Source organism: Etheostoma spectabile, chromosome 21 (genome assembly GCF_008692095.1).
Source record: "Etheostoma spectabile isolate EspeVRDwgs_2016 chromosome 21, UIUC_Espe_1.0, whole genome shotgun sequence".
Taxonomy (NCBI): Eukaryota; Metazoa; Chordata; class Actinopteri; order Perciformes; family Percidae; genus Etheostoma; species Etheostoma spectabile.
In genome coordinates this window covers 15,644,242-15,655,753 of record NC_045753.1, presented here as the reverse complement: position 1 = coordinate 15,655,753, position 11,512 = coordinate 15,644,242, and the positions used below count along the sequence as shown (strand labels likewise).

Below are 11,512 nucleotides of genomic sequence, written 5' to 3'. Positions count from 1 at the left end.
CCGATAAGTGAACCAAAGTGCTTCACAACAAATAAGACCACAGATTTAAAACAACAATACACCATTAACAAAAATTACAATAATGAATGAGAAAAGTAAGAAAAGATAAAAAATAAAAACATACATCAATACCAATGAATCTTATCATGCCATACATTATGATCGTACCAAACGCCACTTTAAAAAGATGCGTCTTAAGTCTTGATTTAAAAAGACCCAGGTCAGTAATGATACGCATCTCACTGGGGAGCTTATTCCAGAGCTTAAGTCCAGAGACTTTGTACGTAATTGGATAGTCCTTCAACCAGTCAGACCAACGAGCCAGGTGACGTAGCAGCAACAGCGTCATCAACGGGTAGCTGCGCTTTAGTGCGCGGTTTGTTGAATGTAAACAAGAAGCTGCTTGCCGTTGCTTCTCTATCGTCATTGTGTTTAACCTGCCAATAGCATGCCAGATGGATAAGCCAGTTTGTGATTGGTTCCCGCAAAATTGTGAACTGAAGGAGGATAGAATAATGTACAGTTCCAGACTGAGCTGCAGGGCAAAATCAAATCGCCGGCAGATTAGACAGGGTTTACTTACTCTAAGTGGTTGGAGACACTTCTATTCCATTCTTACCACTGTCAATCCAAGCTGCTTACAGCTAGCGTCTTCCATTACGGAGCGAGTTATAAACTTTTCAGAGCCATCTTTTAAGAGGGCATTGAGAATTTGACATCAAAAGATTTTTGGTGCAGTATTCATTGAACACATTGAACCTTCAAGCTCATCTCACACATATTCGGAGCATAGAGCACTTAATTGTTTGGAATCGGAAGTTACTGTAATTCTCCACAACAATCCTCTTACTGTTAAACATAATACAAAAGTGAAAATTCAAGGGATGTTTGTGGTTTGACAAGCTCCTTTTCATTCTCAAGTGAGCAAGCAACACTTCCAGCAAACACTCGCTTTGATTTGCAAGGGCGTCGCCTGTGTTTCCATATGTGGTAGTCTCTGAATTGAAATTACACTGCATTTTCACTTCCATGTGTTCTCTCCGCAGTGTCACTAAAATTGGAACTTTATACCTTGTTTTGTTCTTGCCTGTCGATGTGGAGGATTATCAGTCATCTAAGAGAGCAAGTTTCCTCAAAGTGTTCCACACTGGATCACATACAGAGGAATAGAGCAAAGTCAAAGTTGTGTAATCGAATCCTCAGAGGCTGGCTGGGAATAGCTGACCTTGCGGTTATCAAAACAACCCTTTTCACATTAGTGCTGCACCACGGTTACAGTAAGCAGCTGATTAGCCACAGATGTACATCTATATAATCATCACAGAGGATTCTTACGACTAGATCACTTCCACTTTAGGCAAGATCAGGTAGGTGATTAAAACAAAGTGCAGTGGACATAAGATGGTCGAGTGATGCTTGAGAGTGTCTGTTTAAATGACAGATCGGTTCTGTGCAAAAGATGACATACCTTGGGAAACAAAAGACGCGACATCAGAGGTTGCGGGTGTTGGGTGGAGTGTGTGTGAATGCAGGGGATGGGGGACAGCATCATGAGACCCTGAGGGAGCTGACGTACTGGAGGGGGTGTTTGCATTCAGCATATTATTTCCATTACTAACACTTATCACACACGGATGTTTTCAGCAGAGTTCTACAAGGAGATCGACATGGTTCAAGGTGTCTGACAGCTTTAACTTGTTAAATAGAAAAGACCAGATCACAGCTTGGAGCTGGAGTAAGTCAGGCCAGCTTATACTGTGCGTGACCAGTAACCACACAGATCTGTGTTACACAGCAGAAATAACTGGTGATGTGCTGGGTTAGAGGAAACAACTGTTTGTACATTACCCTTATTGGTAAGAAATGAAATTGGCAACAACAAGAAAAGCTCTTTAACATGATGTTTACCCACACAAAAAGGATAATAAATTATGTTTTTCTTCTCTAGAAAAATGGAAAAAGTCTGACTGCAGCCTGACACTCTGGACTCTAAACTGTAAACAAGAATCACAACAATTTATCATCTTTTCCATGCTCAGGCATTACGTTTTTATCCCATAAATCTGAGCTGAGTGCTTTAAATGGGCGAGGTTTATAACATAATTATAAACATTCTTCAGCTCCATGACATAAATTGAACACATAATTATAAAAGCCTAACCTAGCCCCACATCCTTTGAAAACATTTCAAACTAATGACAGTTTGTGAATAAAAAACATGTTGAGAATTGCTGGAAAATGGCTGCCTGTGTGCTTTTTCCTCGTACAGAACAAGCTTACAGATACATGATTTCCAGTGCTTACTGGATACACCGGATGCACACACCTTATGCTGAGTGCACCTTGTGTTCGAAAGATACAGATGAAGATGCAGATGTGATCAAACATTTGATCACAAAAAATGAGATGCAGATGAAGCTTTCATCGGTTAAATGAGGTATCTAGAATTTCTGCCCAAGGGGTGCTGCTATCCTTCTTGCGTCAAAACCCGGACTGTGACGGATCTGGAATCAGTTGGAGTCTCAATGGTTCGGCAGGCCGATAGCGTTTTATCTGGGTTGGTGCAGCAACAACCATGACAACTGAGAAGTCTAATCTCTGAGACGGGGAAGAATGTTGCACGACGTTCTCCTCAGATGAGGCTTTCCATCACAAGAAAACAGGTCTGCAGTGACAGCGGCCTTCCTAAATGACAACAATAACGCTGTCTTGTACAAGCTGATCGGACACCACACTTCCTTTTGGGTCACCACAAGCCTTTCAGCCATCGCTTTTTTAGCGTGTCAGAAATAGCAAGCTATCGTGCGGCCTAAATGAGCAATAGATAGGATAGGAGAGGAAACCACAGAAAAGATTGGGTGGAGTTTAAAGCGGAGGCCTGCTTTAGAGTCAGCTATATTTTCAAAAGCCTAAAAAACAGACCCTGCTTTATTTTCTATGTAAGAGCAGAAACAAGATTACTATACTGTAAATTACATTTTTCTAAAACTCACATATCGCAGTCAAGTCCAGACTACAGACTGTCAAGCTTAACCATTACAATAGGCATCTAAACTGTAGTTACCCATAAATTAAAACAGCTTTTTCATACATTGCATGGACTATAATCCCATAGGTTAGGCCAACATTACATAAGGATTTGGCAGCTTTGTGTCTGATTGACAATTAGAGCTAATACTAATCCATTTTATACCACTTGGACAGCTGGTAGAAAACAACACTGTTTGAATCACTGTGGCACCTTGTACAGGCTACTAAACAATGCGTATTAACTACTTTTAATCTACTTTTAAAATTTTTACTTGAGCTTACAATTTTTAATTAAGCTTTCATGTGTGTAAAACTGTATTTTGAATTATCAGACTTCTTTTACATTCCTGCATGCATGGCAGTCGGATCTGTGTCCTGTTCTCAACAATCCCAGGATTGTGAATGGCTCAGTAATCCGAGCATCTGCTGAGCACCTGAGACGCCCCGATTTGAAACCAAACTGAGGGATTTGTGCTGCTCTTCATCCCCATACCACTTGTGAAAGGAATGCTGGGTAAAAGTGTCCCCTTCCACAGATAGATTCCTTGGGAGAAAATTTGCATGTTTCTCAAAAACTTGTTTCCCCAAGCTATTGGCTCTAGTGGCCTACTTCTTTGAGTTGCATGGCTTGCACAGGATCCATATTTGGACTCACATTTGAGCAGTTCTGTTATGTCATAATGGTGGGTGTGTTTACAGGGCATGTAATAGAAGGCACATAGACATGCAGGGCTCATGAAGACCGGTTAATCAAATGACAAATTGGCAAACCAGTTCTGCTTTTTCTGCAGCACCGTGCCTTATTTTCACTGTGAAAATGCAAGGTTTTTGAAACCCAAAACTTTCTTGGTTGGTGTTGTCATTAATTATGTGCCACAAAAGGCAGGTGCCAACAAGTTTTGCCACGGCTGACTGACTGAAAGGAAATGTATGATACTCATTGTAAGGTGGAGGCCAGCCCACAGCTGTCTGCATGTTCACAGACATTAGGCTATGTCAAACAGGAGGCACACTCTACATTTAAAGCAGTGAGTGAATAGTCAGAAATGAGCATGGCTGGGAGGCTTCAATAGTAGTTATCAGGCTCAGTTGAGGGCCTGGGGTGCAGCCAAGGTCTCACAAGCATGCAGCTGCCCACTTACCATAAACACAAAGACTCAGCATGGCTATGCATGGCAGCCAAGGATGCCTACGTTTTAAAGCAGGCCTGCTGTTTAATCATCTCCTACATAATCACTTGCACTGTATACGTTTGTCCAGAACAAGAGCTTTGTTGAGGTCTGTAATCGAGGCTTTCGGCTAATGTGTTCACGTCAGAGAGAAATGGTGTCCACTTGAATGCTAAATCTAACAAAGTCTCTTAATTACAAAGGAACACTTTTCTACTCCCACAGCAGACTAACATTGCATGTTAATAGAACCAAATAAGAATAAGTCACATCCAGTGGAAACAGCCCTATTAACCTTCAGTAACCACATTTTAGAGTTGAGAGGAAAGAGCACTCTTGAGTTTTACATGCAGGAATTTATCCATCCCCCACACTGCATTTCTACTGACCATATATACATGAAAGCCAGGGAACAAAAGTTTTCCAGATAAGTGTTGGAACAATGTCATAACCGTGAAATTTCAATACACAGGCTCTTAGAGAGACTTCAAATTGTGTATTTTCAGTGATATGGATAAGGAAAGAGGAATCATCTGCAAGCTCTGATAGGCAGCTTCTTTTCTACTTGAGTTAAAACTGTTCAACAATTTTTCAGATGAGCTTGCCAGCCCTCCAGGTGGATGCCTCTCAGTTTCAAAAAGAAAGGGCCCTGAAAACTGAGCTTGTCCAAGTAACCAGCACAAACAACCCCTTTTCCAAAATCCCTCATGAAAGGGAAATGAGTTTGGCAAAGAAATTGGTGTGACGGGAGCTCACAGAATGTTACACACAGGCTACAGAGCAAACAGGATTTTGAACTTGACAGAAAGGCCACAAGCAACTGATGATAAAATATGAAATGTACATCTGCTCAAAAAGAGAAATGACACACATGTATGTCTTTTTAACTCACAATATATGCATGTTCAAGGGACTTATGAACGTTAGTTGTCATAATCATGGCCATGGGACACTGAGAAGTTCAGGTTAAACAAGCTCTAGTGTTTATGATTCCAGAGAACACTCACATTGCAGAATCAGTTGGATTGTATGTCAGCCAATTCTGTCTATACCTGAGGCTATAGTAAAGATAAGAAAACAACATTCCACTGTAACGGCACAAAATGTATACAAGTAAAAGGGTCTGATAGAGATCCAAATAACAAATGTTGCTCCAGATATAAGAGCAACCACCCAGTGGCTTATTAAAGAGAAAAAAAGGTCTTAGACAATGCTGACTTATCTTGCCATGTGTGCCATGCATGAGTGAAAACCCAGTTTGAGATCCGAATGTTTGTGCGCAAAGCCAATTCACATAAAATGCGTTTGTTCCAATGAGCATCTCTTTGCAAACTTCATGGAGAACTTTAGTCACTTTGTCAACTAATCTTATTGTGTTTATTTTCAGATGTCAAACAAGCCGAGCATACTTTGTGGGCTGACATCAATACGATGAACGGATGATACTGGCAAGAAAACTGGTAATTACCAAGGATCATTTTAAGGCTCTGCATATGGACATGTCTGAGCTTCACAATGTTTTTAACACTTGTTTTATTATCCTTCCCTATAAAATTGCACCACATTGTGCCTTTTGCAATGCATATTACATAGTAATAAAATGAAGAAACAACCGACAAAATCAGTTTGAGCTGCATTTTTGTGAGTAATACCCCAGACAAGACAAAAGGGACAAAGCTATGGCAGTACATGGGGAAACATTGCTAAGCTAACTATGTTAAGTTTCCACAAAAAAGACTTACTTTGTTACTGGTCACTTTTAATTACATTTGTCAACGTAAAAATCATCATTCATGCGAATCACATACTATTAAAACACAAGGGAGCACCATACTTAATGAGCTAGCTGACATTTCCTAAGTTAGCTAGCACAGAAACTTTATTTTTTGAACAAAAAGTACCACTCACAAGCATCACGGTGTGGGCTTCTTATCGCCAACAACACCAGGCAACGGGTTAGTTTTGCTGGACCATGTTGAGTTTTGTTTTAGCAGAAAACCAGAACAAGGCGTCAGACAGGAAGCAGGGCGAGTAGTTCTATTCACGTCCTGCTCATGGCAGCAGCTCCTACAAACTACAACATAGCCCCAGTGCTCTAGCTAGCTACTGTCCAAGTTTGCACGCTAATGAGCCTGTGACAACATACACGAGCAATACCACTTTTGACAGAGGAGAGGGGTGTCTGAAAAGTTATTTTATACCACTAAATCTTTCAGTTTGACGTTAATTATTCGACTCATTTGGCTTATTTAAACTTCGTGTCTAATTCAGCTGAAGCTTGTGGAGTTAGAAAGTAAAACATTAATCTATTCAAGATTGTTTGTAACAATTTCGCCCCTGCGGTCGTAACTAGTGGATCAATCCACCTTGCAGTAATGAAAAGTAATCAGTTTTGAGCCGTGCATAGACAAGTCATTTTCACAATAAACAGTGGTGTAACATGATAACGTGCCATTTATGTGTAACTTAAAAGAGCCAGATAGAAGGAAAAGATGAAGATGTGTGATGTGTGTGTGTGTATGTGTGTGTATGTGTGTGTGTTGTTGTGTGGTGTGTCGTGTGGGTGTATATATATATATATATATATATATATATATATATATATATATATTAGTTCCTGTATAAGTGGCTATGCCACTTGTCATGTGTGTATGTGTGTGTGTGTATATATATATACTTGCCTGTCAAATAAAGGTGAAATAAAAAATAACTAAAATGAATAGTCCTAAAAAATATACTGAAACGGATGTTCTCCTTTCTGTGCACATATGGTCCCCTGCACAATATTTAATATCACTTAGACCAGTGACTCTGTCTATCCCCCAAAGTCCTTTTTTTCTTTAAATAGCCTACTTTTAGCATGCCTGACTATAGGTGAAGCCAGTATTTCATCTTTGATGTCCAGACACAGCTTGTTACAGATACAGATACAGTATAACAGCTTTGTGTGTGTTTACCTGTCTATATGTTTCAACACTGTGTGTACTTTGTGAGTGACAGACAGCAGGTAGTAAAAAAAAGAAACGTGTGAACTTGATGCACCTTTGAAAAGTGACATAAGCCAATTATACTATTCTATATGAGCACTGCACAAAAGTAAAGCAAGTGGATATTGTTGTAACGTCACCAAAAGCTGCACTAGTAGAAAGATCAACAAATATACGTATTATTCCTATTCACATCACATGCAATAAGTTCATTTATTTTTGTGGGGGCTGAAGTTAACACACTGGGCCTCAGAAGGGTGGGGGGCTGAAGCTCACCCCCGGTACACACTATTGTTAATCAAGGAGTAACATCTGTTGCGTGACTCTAATCTCCCCCAGACCGTCAGACTGTCCTCCTCGGTTTTAGACTGTCTGCCTTTTGGGTTAAAGGGCACCAAGGATTTGTCTCCACCACAATGTAGGCTACAGTGTGGGGGTGACAAGTTTTTTTTACCAACCCCAGCAGTCTAAAAAGCAGGCAGTTTAGCAAAGAAATGCAGACGTTGCATTGTGTTGTGTGCACAGATGATCAAAATAGCTCATTATAAGAAGTATTAAGAAGTATTGCAATTCAACAAGTTTGGCAGCATGTGTTGTGACTGTCAAAACTGTAGGGGGCAGTATCCACCAATCATAGCGCAACAACGTTGAACGGAAGTGTTATAGCTTCTATATGTTTGAGCAATAATAAGCAATTTGATTTAGGTGTTTTTAGTCATTTGACTTGAATTTGACTTTGTTAATGTAACTGACGCTAGCATATGGTTAACAGTAAGGAAGTGAGCTTCCAACTCCCAGCACTGAGACCCCATGCAGAATACTGTATGCCATCTGTGGTTCACACTGGTCTCAGACAGATGGCTAAAGGACTCCTGTTACAGAAGCCATCCCTGCTCAACTTTAATGAACAGTTAATCCTCTCCATTCCTGACAAAATTCCCATTTTATGATCTGAGTTTTCGTTCAGAATTTAAACACATGCACTTAAAACATTTCAAAGCAGAATTTTGGGTACACCTTTTCTATATGCAGTACTTGAGTTTGTTTGTCATTCCTAGAATCCGTAAGCTTTCTCTCAATGAACACAAATCACAAATACATCGTCAACTTTTAAAAGATTAGCTTGGCCGAGAGAGTGACACTCGAGTGAAAGAAAAACACTGACACCACTTGTCAAAATGCAGAAGTACATGCATTCACAAGTTCACTTTTTTTCCTCCTTGTTTAAATTATTCTCTGATGTTACTCAGTGGGGATACTGTAACTGCAGTCAGAACACAAAGAGAGCATATGGCTTTCATGGAACTCCATCTGAATTTCACTCCTTCTCATCTATCCCGCTAATCCTTGCCTATAATGTTTATAGGCAAGTTAATTAAACTGGCACATCTCTGTGGGTTTGGAGATCCCTTCTTAGATGCTATAAAGCAGTGTTTTTGCCAAAGCATGCACATTGCTTAAACCCCAACAGCATCTGAGAGAGCTGCAGCTGTTCTCCTAGTAACGGTTCACGAGTGACTGTATTAGTGAGGTATTTGGAAAAAGGGTATAGAACAGTTTTATTTTCAGTCACTGTGATTGCTATATATCTATGGGGCGCCGTTTGTAAAGCGGCTCGTGCTGAAAATAACAGCAACATTTTTCCACATTTAGCTTTAAAATAATTTTTAAAACCTGGTATGAAATTTTGAGTGTCACTTTTCTTGCACATTTACAACATATTGTCAACTTGGAAATATTTTATAGTTAATCAAAATATTAAATGTTACACCTAAATGTTAATGTTAAATCTATATGCTAAATCTAAATCTAAATGTTAATCAATCTAAATCTAAATGTTAAATCTAAATCAAATGTAAATCTAAATATTAATCAAATCTAAATGTAACTCTAAATGAATCTAATGTTAAATCTAAATATAATCTAAATCTAATGTTAAATCTAAATCTAAATCTAAATATAAATCTAAATATTAAATCAAATCTAAATGTTAATCTAAATCTAATGTTAATCTAAATCTAATCTAAAGTTAAACTAATATTAATCTAAATCTAATGTTAAATCTAATCTAAATGTTAATCAAATCTAAATCAAAATGTTAAATCTAATGTTTCGGGTGAAACTAAATATTTAGCTAATATGCAAATTAATGTCGGTAACCGGAAGTACAAAAAAAAGCTTGAGGAGGTCAGTGTATTTTTATAGTGTCAAATAACAATAAAATCCTCTCATTGGGATATATGGACTCTTGAACTTGGATAACCGTGAAAATAACTCCCTAAAATAATAAACCACATGTGGGGAAAACTGTATTTGAGAGGTACTTTGAGTTTTTAGTGTCACTTTTATGAATGGTGGGAATTATAGCCACAGCCAGCCACGGGGGGGCTCACTTTGACTGGTCTGTCACGTTCGCTTGCATTAAGGTCAGCAAGAGCCTATCCCCGCCCGCCCCCGACAAGGCACCGACAAGACACTGCGAAATGTCCAACGAATCCGCGTTAGCCGAGAACATCGGCAGAGCCGTCCCGGTGGCTGAACAAACTTATTCAACAGCGACAGCAACAGCCTCAGGGCCACCTCGGTAAGCATGTTTTCAAAATCACGGAGCTAGCAACCTTGTTGTCAAGGCTAACTTAACTAAACTAGCTAACGGTAGCTACAGTAGAGATTGGCTACTACCTTGACAACAAGACAATGCTAGCTCCGTGATTTGAAAACATGCTTACCGAGGTGGCCTGCGGTGGCCCCAGGCTGTCGCTGTTGCTGTTTAATAAGATGAAGTGATAGGCTCTTGCTGACCTTAAGCAATCGAACAGTGACAGACCAGTCAAAGTGAGCCCCCCCCCCCCTTTGAACTTTGAGTTTTGAATGTCACTTTTATGAATGGTGTGGGAATATAGCCACTATACAGCCAAGAGGGGGGGCTCACTTTGACTGGTCTGTCATGTTCGATTGCATTAAGGTCAGCAAGAGCCTATCACCGCCCGCCCCCGACAAGGCACGGTACTGTTGGCCATGGTCACTCTGCGAAATGTCTAACGAATCAGCGTTACCGAGAACATTGGCAGAGCCGTCCTGTTGGCTGTACAAACTATTAAACAGCAACAGCGACACGCCTCGGGGCCACCGCAGGCCACCTCGGTAAGCATGTTTTCCAAATCACGGAGCTGGCATTGTCTTGTTGTCAAGGTATTAGCAAATCTCTACTGGCTAGCTACCGTTAGCTATTTAGTTAAGTTAGCCTTGACAACAGGGTTGCTAGCTCCGTGATTTAGAAAACATGCTTACCGTTGGCCCTGAGGCTGTTGCTGTCGCTGTTGAATAATTTTGTTCAGCCACCGGGACGGCTCTGCCGATGTTCTCGGCTAACGCGGATTCGTTGGACATTTCGCAGTGTCTTGTCGGGGGGGGCGGGGATAGGCTCTTGCTGACCTTAATGCAAGCGAACGTGACAGACCGTCAAGTACCCCCCCGTGCTGGCTATAGTGGCTATAATTCCACACCATTCATAAAAGTGACACTAAAAACTCAAAGTACTCTTCAAATACAGTTTTCCCCAACTGTGTTTATTATTTTAGGTAGTTATCCGGTTATCCAAGTCAAGAGTCCATTCTCCCGATGAGAGGATTTTTATTTGTTATTTGCACACTATAAAACACACTGACCTCCTCGAGCTTTTATTTTGGTACTTCCGTTTACCGACATTAATTTGCATATTAGCTAAATATTAGTTTCACCCGAAACATTTAGATTTACATTTAGATTTATTAGATTTAATTAGATTTAGATTTAACATTTAATTTAGATTTAATTTTTAATTTAACATTAGATTTAGATTTAGATTTAACATTTAGATTTAGATTTACATTTAGATTTAGATTTAATATTTAGATTTACATTTAGATTAATTTAGATTTAACATTTAGATTAGATTTAATTTTAATTTAACATTTAGATTTAGATTTAGAATTAACTTTTAATTTAGATTTAATTTTAGATTTAACATTTAATTTAGATTTAGATTTAACATTTAGATTTAGATTTAGCATATAGATTTACATTTAACTTTAGTGTAACATTTAATATTTGGATTAACTATTTAAAAATTTCCAATACAAATATTGTTGTAAATGTGCAGAAAGTACCCTCAAAATTTCATACCAGGTTTTTAAACATTATTAAAAGCTAAATGTGACAAATGTTGCTGTTGACTTTTCAGCACGAGCCGCTTTACAAACGGCGCCCCATACATATCCACAAGTCTTCATTCAAATGTTACCAAAGTTGACACAGACAGTCTCTGGATACTAGATTGCATGTTTC

The 11,512-nt window shown here is 39.2% G+C and overlaps 1 protein-coding gene across 4 annotated transcripts in view; it reads right to left on the bottom strand.

Moving 5' to 3' along the window:
• fam53b (family with sequence similarity 53 member B) overlaps positions 1-6,312 on the bottom strand; it is a 15,281-nt gene extending 8,969 nt beyond the window's left edge. For 2 of the 4 annotated variants that reach the window (XM_032501445.1, XM_032501447.1), the window contains exon 1: positions 6,108-6,312. The gene's annotated coding sequence lies outside the window, so the exon portion shown is untranslated. Of the gene's footprint in view, positions 1-5,206; positions 5,325-6,107 lie in introns of those variants that run through there. The other 2 variants (XM_032501446.1, XM_032501448.1) reach the window with 1 other exon arrangement.
• Positions 6,313-11,512: the final 5,200 nt, after the last annotated feature.